Source organism: Podarcis melisellensis, assembly GCF_964234715.1.
Source record: "Podarcis melisellensis genome assembly, chromosome: Z".
Lineage (NCBI taxonomy): Eukaryota > Metazoa > Chordata > Lepidosauria > Squamata > Lacertidae > Podarcis > Podarcis melisellensis.
In genome coordinates this window covers 323,980-337,421 of record NC_138547.1, presented here as the reverse complement: position 1 = coordinate 337,421, position 13,442 = coordinate 323,980, and positions in this window count along the sequence as shown.

The following is a 13,442-nucleotide window of genomic DNA, read 5'->3' as shown; positions in this document are numbered from 1 at the left end:
GGGTAATTGGTACCCAGAGAGAAGGGAGGAAGAAGATGGAGAGGTATTCGTTTCCCGGAAGGAAAACGATGCTCCGAGGAGAGGAATTGGTACCCAGGGAGGAGGGAGGAAGAAGATGGAGAGGTATTAGTTTCCCGGAAGGAAAACGATGCTCCGAGGAGAGTAATTGGTACCCAGAGAGAAGGGAGGAAGAAGATGGAGAGGTATTCGTTTCCCGGAAGGAAAACGATGCTCCGAGGAGAGGAATTGGTACCCAGGGAGGAGGGAGGAAGAGGGTGAAAGGCTGAGGGATTCTTTTCCCGGAAGGAAAACGATGCTCCGAGGAGAGTAATTGGTACCCAGGGAGGAGGGAGGAAGAGGGTGAAAGGCTGACGGATTATTTTCCCGGAAGGAAAATGATGCTCCAAGGAGAGTAATTGGTACCCAGGGAGGAGGGAGGAAGAGGGTGAAAGGCTGAGGGATTCTTTTCCCGGAAGGAAAATGATGCTCCAAGGAGAGTAATTGGTACCCAGGGAGGAGGGAGGAAGAGGGTGAAAGGCTGACGGATTATTTTCCCGGAAGGAAAACGATGCTCCCAGGAGAGGAATTGGTACCCAGAGAAGGGAAGAGGAGGAGGAGGAAGAGGAAATAGATGCTCTCAGAGGGGTTGGATAGCAATTGGTACCCAGGAAACGGGGAGGAAGAAGAGGAACTGGTACCCAGGGAGGAGGGATGATGATACCCAGCAGAAGGAAAGCGATGCTCCGAGGAGAGCAATGGAGGAGGAGGAGGAGGAGGGAGAGGGGAAAGATGCTTCGGGGAAGAGCGATTGGTACCCGGGGAGGAAGAGGGCGAAGGGTTTCCCCCTGGAGGAGAGGGATTGGTACCCAGAGAGGAGGAGGAAAAGGATGCTCCGAGGAGAGGAAATGGTACCCGGGGAGGAGGGAGGGAGACGGAGCAGCCAAGGGATTCTTTTTCGGGGAGGAAAACGCTCTGAGGGGCGCGATTGGTACTTCAAGGCGCATTCCAGGGATCCCCCCCCCCGAGTAGAAGGATGCTTCAAGGTGTAGGAGTAGTACCCAAGGAGGAGGAAGAGGGTGGAAGAGGGAGAGGTCAAGGGATGCTTTTCCTCCCTGGGTACCAATTCCTCTCCTCGGAGCATCGTTTTCCTCCTCCTCCTCCTCTCTGAGTACTAATTAGTCTCATTGGAGCATCGTTTTCCCTTCTTCCGAGTATAATAAGCCCTCCTCCCTGGGTACCAATTATTCTCCTCCAGGGGGAAACCCTCGTACTCCTCCCTGGGTACCAATTCCTCTCCTCGGAGCATCGTTTTCCTGCCGGGAAAATAATCCCTCAGCCTCTCCTCCCTCTCCCTCTCTGGGTACCAATTACTCTTCCCAGAGCATCTTTTCCCTCTTCCTCCTTCCTCCCTGGGTACCATTTCCTCTCCTCCAGGGGGAAACCCTTCGCCCTCTCCCTCCTCTTCCTCCTCGGGTACCAATCACTCTTCCAGAGCATCTTTTCCCTCTTCCTCCTTCCTCCCTGGGTACCAATCACTCTTCTCAGAGCATCTCTTCCCTCTCATCCATCCTCTTCCTCCTTGGGTACCAATCACTCTTCCCAGAGCATCTTTTCCCTCTTCCTCCTTCCTCCCTGGGTACCAATTACTCTTCTCAGAGCATCTCTCCCCTCTCCATCTATCCTCTTCCTCCTTGGGTACCAATCACTCTTCCCAGAGCATCTTTTCCCTCTTCCTCTTCCTCCCTGGGTACCAATTACTCTTCTCAGAGCATCTCTTCCCTCTCCATCTATCCTCTTCCTCCTTGGGTACCAATCACTCTTCCCAGAGCATCTTTTCCCTCTTCCTCCTTCCTCCCTGGGTACCAATTACTCTTCTCAGAGCATCTCTCCCCTCTCCATCTATCCTCTTCCTCCCTGGGTACCAATTACTCTTCCCAGAGCATCTTTTCCCTCTTCCTCCTTCCTCCCTGGGTACCATTTCCTCTCCTCCAGGGGGAAACCCTTCGCCCTCTCCCTCCTCTTCCTCTCTGGGTACCAATTACTCTTCTCAGAGCATCTTTTCCCTCTTCCTCCTTCCTCCCTGGGTACCAATTACTCTTCTCAGAGCATCTCTTCCCTCTCCATCTATCCTCTTCCTCCTTGGGTACCAATCACTCTTCCCAGAGCATCTTTTCCCTCTTCCTCCTTGGGTACCAATCACTCTTCCCAGAGCATCTTTTCCCTCTTCCTCCTTGGGTACCAATTACTCTTCTCAGAGCATCTTTTCCCTCTTCCTCCTTCCTCTCTGGGTACCAATTACTCTTCTCAGAGCATCTTTTCCCTCTTCCTCCTTCCTCCCTGAGTACCAATCACTCTTCCCAGAGCATCTTTTCCCTCTTCCTCCTTCCTCCCTGGGTACCAATCACTCTTCCAGAGCATCTTTTCCCTCTTCCTCCTTCCTCCCTGAGTACCAATCACTCTTCCCAGAGCATCTTTTCCCTCTTCCTCCTTCCTCCCTGGGTACCAATCACTCTTCCCAGAGCATCTTTTCCCTCTTCCTCCTTCCTCCCTGAGTACCAATCACTCTTCCCAGAGCATCTTTTCCCTCTTCCTCCTCTCTCCCTGGGTACCAATTCCTCTCCTCCCTCTCCCTCTCTGGGTACCAATTACTCTTCCCAGAGTATCTCTTCCCTCTCCATCCATCCTCTTCCTCCCTGGGTACCAATTCCTCTCCTCGGAGCATCGTTTTCCTCCTCCCCCTGGGTACTAATTACTCTCATTGGAGCATCGTTTCCCTCTTCCTCCCCCTCCCTCCCTCCCTCTTCTCCTCTTCCCTTCCTTCCTTCCTTCCTTCCTTCTCTTCCTTCCTTCCTTCCTTCTTCCCCTCCTTCCTTCCCCCCTTCTCCATCCTCTTCCTCCTTGGGTACCAATCACTCTTCCCAGAGCGTCTTTTCCCTCTTCCTCCCCCTCCTCCCTCCCTCCCTCCCTCCCTTCCTTCCTTCCTTCCTTCCTTCCTTCCTTCCTCCCTTCCTTCCTTCTCCATCCTCTTGCTCCTTGGGTACCAATCCCTCTTAGAGCATCTTTTCCTTCTCCATCCTCCTTCCTTCCTTCCTTCCTTCCTTCCTTCCTTCCTTCCTTCCTTCCTCCTCCCCCTTCTCCATCCTCTTCCTCCTTGGGTACCAATCACTCTTCCCAGAGCGTCTTTTCCCTCTTCCTCACCCTCCCTCCCTCCCTCCCTCCTTCCTTCCTCTCTCCTTCCCTCCCTTCCTTCTCTCCTTCCTTCCCTCCTCCCTCCTTCTTCCCCTCTTTCCTTCCCTCCTTCTCCATCCTCTGGCTCCTTGGGTACCAATCCCTTTTAGAGGATCTTTTCCTTATCCATCTTCCTTCCTTCCTTCCTTCCTTCCTTCCTTCCTTCCTTCCTTCCTTCCTTCCTTCTTCCTTCCTTCTCCCTCCTCCTCCTTCCTTCTCTCCCTCCTTCTTCCCCTCCTTCCTTCCTTCCTTCCTTCCTTCCTTCCTTCCTTCCTTCCTTCCTTCCTCCTCCCTCCTCCTTCCTTCCTTCCCTCCTCCCTCCCTCCCTCCTTCCTTCCTTCCTTCCTTCCTTCCTTCCTTCCTTCCCTATCCTCTTCCTCCTTGGGTACCAATCCCTCTTAGAGCATCTTTTCCTTCTCCATCCATCCTCCTCCTTCCTTTCCTCCTCCCTCCTTCTTCCCCTTTCCTTCCTCCCCTCCTTCTCCATCCTCTTCCTCCCTGGGTACCAATTACTCTCCACCCTCCCTATTTCCTGGGTAACCATTACTCTTCTCGGAGCATCGTTTTCCTCTTGCTCCCTACTTCCTTCCTTGCTCTCCTTCCTCCCTATCACTCCCCTTCCTCCCCATTTCCTGGGTGCCAATTACTCTCCTTCCTCCCTACTTCCTGGGTACCAATAACTCACCAATTACTCTCCTTCCTCCCTATTTCCTGGGTACCAATTACTCCCCTTCCTCCCTATTTCCCGGGTAGCAATTCGTTTCCATCCGCCCTACTTCCTGGATACCAATCACTCCCCTTCCTCCCTATTTCCTGGGTACCAACTACTCTCTTTCCTCCCCATTTCCAGGGTACCAATTACTCCACTTCCTCCCTATTACTCCACTTCCCATTTCCTGGGTACCAATTACTCCCCTCCCCTATTGCTCCACTTCCTCATCATTACTCCACTTCCTCCCCATTTCCTGGGTACCAATTACCCCACTTCCTCCCTATTACTCCACTTCCCATTTCCTGGGTACCAATTACTCTCCTCCCTCCCTATCACTCCACTTCCTCCCCATCACTCCACTTCCTCCCCATTTCCTGGGTACCAATTACTCCCCTCCCCTATTACTCCACTTCCTCCCTATCACTCCTCTTCCTCCCTATTACTCCACTTCCTCCCTATTACTCCTCTCCCTCCCCATTGCTCCCCTTCCTCCCCATTTCCTGGGTCCCAATTACTCTCCTCCATCCCTATCACTCCACTTCCTCCCTATTACGCCACTTCCTCCCCATTTCCTGGGTACCAATTACTCCCCTCCCCTATCACTCCACTTCCTCCCTATCACTCCACTTCCTCCCCATTTCCTGGGTACCAATTACTCCACTTCCTCCCTATCACTCCACTTCCTCCCCATTTCCTGGGTACCAATTACTCCACTTCCTCCCATTACTCCACTTCCTCCCTATTACTCCACTTCCTCCCTATTACTCCACTTCCTCCCTATTACTCCACTTCCTCCCCATTTCCTGGGTACCAATTACTCCCCTTCCTCCCTATTACTCCTCTTCCTCCCTATTACTTCACTTCCTCCCTATCACTCCACTTCCTCCCCATTTCCTGGGTACCAATTACTCCACTTCCTTCCATTACTCCCCTTCCTCCCTATTACTCCACTTCCTCCCTATTACTCCACTTCCTCCCCATTTCCTGGGTACCAATTACTCCACTTCCTCCCCATTACTCCACTTCCTCCCTATCACTCTACTTCCTCCCTATTACTCCACTTCCTCCCCATTTCCTGGGTACCAATTACCTGGGTACTGGGCGCCGGGAACTGTAGGGCACCGGGAACCTTAGTTTGCTCCTGGGAACTGTAGTTAATTCAAGGCAATCACAGCTCATTCCAGGCGCCTGGGAACTGTAGTTCATTCAGGGTGATCGCAGCTCATTCAAGGCGCCTGGGAACTGTAGTTCATTCAGGGCGAATCGCAGCTCATTCCAGGCGCCTGGGAACTGTAGTTCGTTCAGGGCAATTGAGATCATTCCAGGCGCCTGGGAACTGTAGTTCATTCAGGGCAATCGCAGGTCATTCCAGGCGCCTGGGAACTGTAGTTCATTCAGGGCAATCGCAGGTCATTCCAGGCGCCTGGGAACTGTAGTTCATTCCGGGCGAATCGCAGCTCATTCCAGGCGCCTGGGAACTGTAGTTCATTCAGGGCAATCACAGCTCATTCCAGGCGCCTGGGAACTGTAGTTCATTCAGAGCAATCACGTCACTCCAGGCGCATGGGAACCGTAGTTTATTCAGGGCAAGCGCCTGGGAACTGTAGTTTATTCAGGGCAATCACAGTACATTCTGGGCGCCTGGGAACTGTAGTTCATTCAGAGCAATCAGGTGATTCAAGGCGCCTGGGAACTGTAGTTCATTCAGGGCAAGCGCAGGGAATTCCGGGCGCCTGGGAACTGTAGTTCATTCCGGGCGAATCGCAGCTCATTCCAGGCGCCTGGGAACTGTAGTTCATTCAGGGCAATCACAGCTCATTCCAGGCGCCTGGGAACTGTAGTTCATTCAGAGCAATCACGTCACTCCAGGCGCATGGGAACCGTAGTTTATTCAGGGCAAGCGCCTGGGAACTGTAGTTCATTCAGGGCAATCACAGCTCATTCCGGGCGCCTGGGAACTGTAGTTGATTCAGAGGAATCGCAGCACATTCCAGGCGCCTGGGAACTGTAGTTTATTCAGAGCAATCACGTCACTCCAGGCGCCTGGTAACCGTAGTTTATTCAGGGCAAGCGCCTGGGAACTGTAGTTCATTCAGGGCAATCACAGGTCACTCAAGGCGCCTGGGAACTGTAGTTCGTTCAGGGCAATCACAGCTCATTCCAGGCGCCTGGGAACTGTAGTTCGTTCAGGGCAATCACAGCTCATTCCAGGCGCCTGGGAACTGTAGTTTATTCAGAGCAATCACGTCACTCCAGGCGCATGGGAACCGTAGTTTATTCAGGGCAAGCGCCTGGGAACTGTAGTTTATTCAGGGCAATCACAGTACATTCTGGGCACATGGGAACTGTAGTTCGTTCAGGGCAATCACAGCTCATTCCAGGCGCCTGGGAACTGTAGTTCGTTCAGGGCAATCACAGCTCATTCCAGGCGCCTGGGAACTGTAGTTTATTCAGAGCAAGCGCCTGGGAACTGTAGTTCATTCAGGGCAATCACAGTACATTCTGGGTGCATGGGAACTGTAGTTCATTCAGGGCAATCACAGTACATTCTGGGCACTTGGGAACTGTAGTATATTCAGGGCAAGCGCCTGGGAACTGTAGTTTACTCAGAGCAACCGCAATTCATTCCAGGCACCTGGGAACTGTAGTTCATTCAGGGCAAGCGCCTGGGAACTGTAGTTTATTCAGGGCAATCACAGTACATTCTGGGCGCAAGGGAACTGTAGTTCATTCAGGGCAATCACAGGTCATTCTGGGCACTTGGGAACCGTAGTTCATTCAGGGCACTCAAGTCATTCTGGGCGCCTGGGAACTACAGTTCATTCAGGGCAATCACGTCACTCAAGGCGCCTGGGAACTATAGTTCATTCAGGGCAATCACAGCCCATTTTAGGCGCCTGGGAACTGTAGTTCACCCAGGGCATTTGCATGTCATTCAAAGCACCTGGGAACTGTAGTTCATTCAGGGCAATCACGTCACTCAAGGCGCCTGGGAACTGTAGTTCATTCAGGGCAATCTCATTTCACTCAAGGCGCCTGGGAACTATAGTTCATTCATGGCAATCTCATTTCACTCAAGGCGCCTGGGAACTGTAGTTCATTCAGGGCAATCTCATTTCACTCAAGGCGCCTGGGAACTGTAGTTCATTCAGGGTAGTTGCATTTCACTCAAGGCGCCTGGGAACTGTAGTTCATTCAGGGCAGTTGCATTTCACTCAAGGCGCCTGGGAACTGTAGTTCATTCAGGGCAATCTCATTTCACTCACGGCGCCTGGGAACTGTAGTTCATTCAGGGCAACCTCATTTCACTCACGGCGCCTGGGAACTGTAGTTCATTCAGGGCATTTGCACGTCATTCAAGGCACCTGGGAACTGTAGTTCATTCAGGGCATTTGCACGTCACTCAAGGCGCCTGGGAACTATAGTTCATTTAGGGAAAACGCAGTATTCAGGGCACCTGGGAACTGTAGTTCATTCAGGGCGATTGCAGGTCATTCCAGGCGCCTGGGAACTGTAGTTCATTCAGGGCGATTGCAGGCCACTCCAGGCGCCTGCAAACTGTAGTTCACTCAGGGTGATCGCAGGTCATTCCAGGTGCCTGGGAACTATAGTTCATTCGAGGCAATCACAGGTCACTCACGGCACATGGGAACTGTAGTTCATTCAGGGCAATTGAGATCATTCCAGGCGCCTGGGAACTGTAGTTCATTCATGGCAATCACAGTTCATTCAAGGTGCCTGGGAACTTATTCCGAGCAATCAGGTCATTCTGGGCGCCTGGGAACTGTAGTTCATTCAGTGCAAGCGCCTGGAAACTGTAGTTTATTCAGAGCAACCACAGGTCACTCAGGGCACTTGGGAACTGTAGTTCATCCAGGGCAACCACAATTCATTCCAGGCGCCTGGGAACTGTAGATCATTCACGGCACTCAGGTCATTCAAGGTGCCAGGGAATTGTAGTTCACTCAGGGAAAGCGCAGCTCATTCCAGGCGCCTGGGAACTGTAGTTCATTCAGGGAAATCGCAGCTCATTCCAGGCGCCTGGGAACTGTAGTTCATTCAGGGCAATCACAGTTCATTCAAGGCGCTGGGGAATTATAGTTTGTTCAGGGCAAGCGCCTGGGAACTGTAGTTCATTCAGGGCAATCACAGCTCATTCCAGGCGCCTGGGAACTGTAGTTCATTCAGGGCAATCACAGTTCATTCAAGGCGCTAGGGAATTATAGTTTGTTCAGGGCAAGCGCCTGGGAACTGTAGTTCATTCAGGGCAAGCGCCTGGAAAACGCAGCTTGCAAGGTCATGCAAGGTGCCTGGGAACTGTAGTTCATCCAGGGCATCAAGGGCGCATGGGAACTGTAGTTCATCCAGGGCATCAAGGGCGCATGGGAACTGTAGTTCATCCAGGGCATCAAGGGCGCATGGGAACTGTAGTTCATTCAGGGCAATCGCAGCTCATTCCAGGCGCCTGGGAACCGCAGCACACCAAGCACCAACCCCACCAGTAACCGTCCTTTCATTCCCAGTACTAGGCGCCGGAAACCGTAGCGCCACCAACCCACGAAAGAGGATTCTGGGAACCGTAGCGCCTGGGAATTGTAGTTCATTCAGGGCAATTGCAGGTCACTCAAGGCGCCTGGGAACCATAGTTTATCTGGGCACTGGGAACCATAGCGCACCAACCCCACCAGTAACAATTTATTTCCAGTAGTAGGCGCTGGGAACCATAGCACCTCGAGGATTCTGGGAATTGTAGCGCCCAGAGGATTCTGGGAACCGTAGCGCCAAATCCAAACCCAACCAGTAACAATAATTCGTTTATTTCAAGTACTAGGCGCCGGGAACTGAAGCGCCCAGAGGATTCTGGGAACTGTAGCGCCTCAAGGACTCTGGGAAACGTAGCGCCAAATCTAAACCCAACCAGTAACAATTATTCATTTATTTCAAGTACTAGGCGCCGGGAACCGTAGCACCCAGAGGATTCTAGGACCCGTAGCGCCCACAGGATTCTGGGAACTGTAGCGCCCAGAGGATTCTGGGAACTGTAGCGCCTCAAGGACTCTGGGAAACGTAGCGCCCCGAGGATTCTGGGAACTGTAGCGCCAAGAGGATTCTGGGAACCGTAGCGCCAAACCCAAACAGTAACAATTCGTTTATTTCCAGTACTAGGCGCCGGGCACTGTAGCGCCCAAAGGATTCTGTGAACAGTAGCGCCCAGAGGATTTTGGGAACCGTAGCGCCCAGAGGATTGTGGGAACCGTAGCGCCCCAGAGTATTCCGGGAACCTTAGCACCAAATCCAAACCCAACCAGTAACAATAACTCATTTATTTCAAGTACTAGGCGCCGGGAAGTGTAGCGCCCAGAGGATTCTGGGAACCGTAGCGCCCAGAGGATTCTGGGAACTGTAGCACCAGGGGATTCTGGGAACCGTAGCACCCAGAGGATTCTGGGAAATGTAGCGCCCAGAGGATTCTGGGAACCATAGCGCCAAACACCAACCCAGTACTAGGCGCTGGGAACTGTAGCACCTCAAAGGATTATGGGAACCGTAGCGCCCCGAGGATTCTGGGAACCGTAGCGCCAAATCCAAACCCAGCCAGTAACAAGAATTCATTTATTTCAAGTACTAGGCGCCGGGAAGTGTAGCGCCCAGAGGATTCTGGGAACCGTAGCGCCCAGAGGATTCTGGGAACTGTAGCACCAGGGGATTCTGGGAACCGTAGCACCCAGAGGATTCTGGGAAATGTAGCGCCCAGAGGATTCTGGGAACCATAGCGCCAAACACCAACCCAGTACTAGGCGCTGGGAACTGTAGCACCTCAAAGGATTCTGGGAACCGTAGCGCCCCGAGGATTCTGGGAACCGTAGCGCCAAATCCAAACCCAGCCAGTAACAAGAATTCATTTATTTCAAGTACTAGGCGCCGGGAAGTGTAGCGCCCAGAGGATTCTGGGAACCGTAGCGCCCCGAGGATTCTGGGAACCGTAGCACCAGGGGATTCTGGGAACAGTAGCGCCCAGAGGATTCTGGGAACCGTAGCGCCCAGAGGATTCTGGGAACTGTAGCAGCAGGGGATTCTGGGAACCGTAGCACCCAGAGGATTCTGGGAAATGTAGCGCCCAGAGGATTCTGGGAACCATAGCGCCAAACACCAACCCAGTACTAGGCGCTGGGAACTGTAGCACCTCAAAGGATTATGGGAACCGTAGCGCCCCGAGGATTCTGGGAACCGTAGCGCCAAATCCAAACCCAGCCAGTAACAAGAATTCATTTATTTCAAGTACTAGGCGCCGGGAAGTGTAGCGCCCAGAGGATTCTGGGAACCGTAGCACCCAGAGGATTCTGGGAAATGTAGCGCCCAGAGGATTCTGGGAACCATAGCGCCAAACACCAACCCAGTACTAGGCGCTGGGAACTGTAGCACCTCAAAGGATTATGGGAACCGTAGCGCCCCGAGGATTCTGGGAACCGTAGCGCCAAATCCAAACCCAGCCAGTAACAAGAATTCATTTATTTCAAGTACTAGGCGCCGGGAAGTGTAGCGCCCAGAGGATTCTGGGAACCGTAGCGCCCAGAGGATTCTGGGAACTGTAGCACCAGGGGATTCTGGGAACCGTAGCACCCAGAGGATTCTGGGAAATGTAGCGCCCAGAGGATTCTGGGAACCATAGCGCCAAACACCAACCCAGTACTAGGCGCTGGGAACTGTAGCACCTCAAAGGATTATGGGAACCGTAGCGCCCCGAGGATTCTGGGAACCGTAGCGCCAAATCCAAACCCAGCCAGTAACAAGAATTCATTTATTTCAAGTACTAGGCGCCGGGAAGTGTAGCGCCCAGAGGATTCTGGGAACCGTAGCACCCAGAGGATTCTGGGAAATGTAGCGCCCAGAGGATTCTGGGAACCATAGCGCCAAACACCAACCCAGTACTAGGCGCTGGGAACTGTAGCACCTCAAAGGATTATGGGAACCGTAGCGCCCCGAGGATTCTGGGAACCGTAGCGCCAAATCCAAACCCAGCCAGTAACAAGAATTCATTTATTTCAAGTACTAGGCGCCGGGAAGTGTAGCGCCCAGAGGATTCTGGGAACCGTAGCGCCCAGAGGATTCTGGGAACTGTAGCACCAGGGGATTCTGGGAACCGTAGCACCCAGAGGATTCTGGGAAATGTAGCGCCCAGAGGATTCTGGGAACCATAGCGCCAAACACCAACCCAGTACTAGGCGCTGGGAACTGTAGCACCTCAAAGGATTATGGGAACCGTAGCGCCCCGAGGATTCTGGGAACCGTAGCGCCAAATCCAAACCCAGCCAGTAACAAGAATTCATTTATTTCAAGTACTAGGCGCCGGGAAGTGTAGCGCCCAGAGGATTCTGGGAACCGTAGCACCCAGAGGATTCTGGGAAATGTAGCGCCCAGAGGATTCTGGGAACCATAGCGCCAAACACCAACCCAGTACTAGGCGCTGGGAACTGTAGCACCTCAAAGGATTCTGGGAACCGTAGCGCCCCGAGGATTCTGGGAACCGTAGCGCCAAATCCAAACCCAGCCAGTAACAATAATTCATTTATTTCAAGTACTAGGCGCCGGGAACTGTAGTGCCCAGAGGATTCTGGGAACCGTAGCGCCCAGAGGATTCTGGGAACTGTAGCACCAGGGGATTCTGGGAACCGTAGCACCCAGAGGATTCTGGGAAATGTAGCGCCCAGAGGATTCTGGGAACCATAGCGCCAAACACCAACCCAGTACTAGGCGCTGGGAACTGTAGCACCTCAAAGGATTCTGGGAACCGTAGCGCCCCGAGGATTCTGGGAACCGTAGCGCCAAATCCAAACCCAGCCAGTAACAAGAATTCATTTATTTCAAGTACTAGGCGCCGGGAAGTGTAGCGCCCAGAGGATTCTGGGAACCGTAGCGCCCAGAGGATTCTGGGAACTGTAGCACCAGGGGATTCTGGGAACCGTAGCACCCAGAGGATTCTGGGAAATGTAGCGCCCAGAGGATTCTGGGAACCATAGCGCCAAACACCAACCCAGTACTAGGCGCTGGGAACTGTAGCACCTCAAAGGATTATGGGAACCGTAGCGCCCCGAGGATTCTGGGAACCGTAGCGCCAAATCCAAACCCAGCCAGTAACAAGAATTCATTTATTTCAAGTACTAGGCGCCGGGAAGTGTAGCGCCCAGAGGATTCTGGGAACCGTAGCGCCCAGAGGATTCTGGGAACTGTAGCACCAGGGGATTCTGGGAACCGTAGCACCCAGAGGATTCTGGGAAATGTAGCGCCCAGAGGATTCTGGGAACCATAGCGCCAAACACCAACCCAGTACTAGGCGCTGGGAACTGTAGCACCTCAAAGGATTCTGGGAACCGTAGCGCCCCGAGGATTCTGGGAACCGTAGCGCCAAATCCAAACCCAGCCAGTAACAAGAATTCATTTATTTCAAGTACTAGGCGCCGGGAAGTGTAGCGCCCAGAGGATTCTGGGAACCGTAGCGCCCCGAGGATTCTGGGAACCGTAGCACCAGGGGATTCTGGGAACAGTAGCGCCCAGAGGATTCTGGGAACCGTAGCGCCCAGAGGATTCTGGGAACTGTAGCAGCAGGGGATTCTGGGAACCGTAGCACCCAGAGGATTCTGGGAAATGTAGCGCCCAGAGGATTCTGGGAACCATAGCGCCAAACACCAACCCAGTACTAGGCGCTGGGAACTGTAGCACCTCAAAGGATTATGGGAACCGTAGCGCCCCGAGGATTCTGGGAACCGTAGCGCCAAATCCAAACCCAGCCAGTAACAAGAATTCATTTATTTCAAGTACTAGGCGCCGGGAAGTGTAGCGCCCAGAGGATTCTGGGAACCGTAGCACCCAGAGGATTCTGGGAAATGTAGCGCCCAGAGGATTCTGGGAACCATAGCGCCAAACACCAACCCAGTACTAGGCGCTGGGAACTGTAGCACCTCAAAGGATTATGGGAACCGTAGCGCCCCGAGGATTCTGGGAACCGTAGCGCCAAATCCAAACCCAGCCAGTAACAAGAATTCATTTATTTCAAGTACTAGGCGCCGGGAAGTGTAGCGCCCAGAGGATTCTGGGAACCGTAGCGCCCAGAGGATTCTGGGAACTGTAGCACCAGGGGATTCTGGGAACCGTAGCACCCAGAGGATTCTGGGAAATGTAGCGCCCAGAGGATTCTGGGAACCATAGCGCCAAACACCAACCCAGTACTAGGCGCTGGGAACTGTAGCACCTCAAAGGATTATGGGAACCGTAGCGCCCCGAGGATTCTGGGAACCGTAGCGCCAAATCCAAACCCAGCCAGTAACAAGAATTCATTTATTTCAAGTACTAGGCGCCGGGAAGTGTAGCGCCCAGAGGATTCTGGGAACCGTAGCACCCAGAGGATTCTGGGAAATGTAGCGCCCAGAGGATTCTGGGAACCATAGCGCCAAACACCAACCCAGTACTAGGCGCTGGGAACTGTAGCACCTCAAAGGATTCTGGG